General features: G+C 42.5%; 1 non-coding gene across 1 annotated transcript; it reads left to right on the top strand.

The window, feature by feature from the left end:
• The first annotated feature begins 566 nt into the window (after nucleotides 1–566).
• Nucleotides 567–673, top strand: LOC141636833 (small nucleolar RNA R71). The gene has a single exon (XR_012541414.1). It is a non-coding gene; the product is annotated as a small nucleolar RNA R71 (small nucleolar RNA).
• The last annotated feature ends 1,322 nt before the right edge of the window (nucleotides 674–1,995 follow it).

Here is a 1,995-nt window from a genome sequence, read left to right on the forward strand (position 1 = left end):
CTTGGGACTGCTGCTGCTGAGGGACATACGGAGGCTTTTGGTATGGCTGCTGCTGCTTATGAGGGGGCACATAGCTTTGCTGCTGCTGCTGTGGACCCGGATTAAGGACATTCTGGTTGGTCCACCTCAAATTGGGGTGGACATTTGAGGGATCGGGATAAGCACTAGTTTGCCTATAATGTTGAAAGGCAACACATACTTCAGTCGAACTAGGACAAAAATCCGAAACGTGTCCCTCAGCTCCACACCTCTTGCATATAAAGGGACCGTCTGAAACTGCATTAACTTTATAAATCCCTCCTTTTTGGGATCCCCCAAAATCTATCTTGTCAAACCTTGTAGTAAGGGCCTCTATTGCAGCTAAAGCAGGTAATTCAGCTGACCTCCTCTGATTTCCTCTAGAATTCCCATGCTCAGCTTTATGGGTGGCAATGTCATCAATGATTTTCCACCCCTTCGTCTCACCACTATTTTCTTGAAATCTCCCATTAGCTGCGGCATCTAGGATGGCTCTTTGATCATCATAAAGACCATTGTAAAATTGGTTGCACAAAAACCATTTCTCAAACCCATGGTGTGGAATGGTTCGCACTAGTCTCTTGAAACGGACCCATGCCTCATGAAAATCTTCATCAGGACCCTGTTTAAAGCTCGTAATCTGAGCTCTAATTGCATTGGTCTTCGAGGCAGAGAAATATTTCTTATAAAATGCTAGGGCCAGATAATTCCAGTCCGTTATCCCATTAGCAGCTCGATCCAAATCTCGGTACCATTCCCTTGCAGCATCACGAAGTGAGAATATGAACATAGTCTCCTTCACCTGGTCCTGGGTCACACCTGCTGGTGGGGGTATGGAACAACAGTAATAAATGAATGCCTCCATATGTTTGGCTGCATCTTCATTTGCAGCTCCCCCGAATTGGTTTCTCTCAACCAAGTTAATATAAGACGGTTTCGGTTCGAATTTCCTATCTGTCCCAGCTGGCAATGCGAATCCCTTGTAAAGATTCTCAGCTTTCGGCTCGGAGTGACTGGCTATACTAGTTTCTTCAGCCATATCTGGTGATGTGACGGTCTCAGCTGATGAAGTAGAAATAGGAGATGAAGGTGGACCCTCCTCAAATAGCTCGTTCTCGTAGTAACTGGACAGAGTACTCAGCTCTTCCTTGTCGGCAATACTCTAGATGATCTTCTCAACTCACGCAAAGTCTTCTCAATCTCAGGATTGAACGGTAGTAATTCACCACCCTGTGACCTACGCATAAGAAGAAACTACGAGTAGAATATAAGAAGAGTTTAAGGAACAGATGTCCCTTAAACTAAGATAAAGACCAAAATAAAAACAACCAAAAAATTAAACAATTGCCTCCCCGGCAACGGCGCCAAAATTTGATACCATCGTAGAGTACCAAAGATAAATTTATATTTCCAAACTACTACTATAGCTAGTGGCAGTAAGGGTCGAACCACAGAGAGGCGATGCAATTATTAGTTGTCTGATTTTAGTCTTAAAGTAACAAATGAGTGGGGGTTTGTTTTGAGTGATCTATAGCTAAAGGCAACAAAGCTAAGACAAATAAACGAGCTAATAAAAGAAGTAAATGAAATCGAATATTAAAAGGGTACTAAGATGATCGGTTCACTATAGTTTCGGCGGCAGTACACTAGGTAGGTCTAAAACACTCACGTGAGACGGGAAAAATAAGAAGTCCTCTCGGTCCATTCTTAACAGGTAGCATCTTTCGATCTCGCTACAGGTCCCTAATATCACTAATGCTAACTTTCATCCTGAAAAGTGATTTTAAAGTCCAAATTAACTTATCTCTCGATCTTATTAATTTAGTCGTCTTAATTAGGTAGTCTATTTCCCTCCCCTATCTTTCGATCTTTATTGGGTCGGTCAATTCCTAGGCATTCAACTAGTCGCGTGCACTCGATTCGTCAAATATAGCAATTAAATTAGTTAAAACGAAGTAACACTCATGGAGCCGGTCG

Source organism: Silene latifolia, chromosome Y (assembly GCF_048544455.1).
Source record: "Silene latifolia isolate original U9 population chromosome Y, ASM4854445v1, whole genome shotgun sequence".
Lineage (NCBI taxonomy): Eukaryota > Viridiplantae > Streptophyta > Magnoliopsida > Caryophyllales > Caryophyllaceae > Silene > Silene latifolia.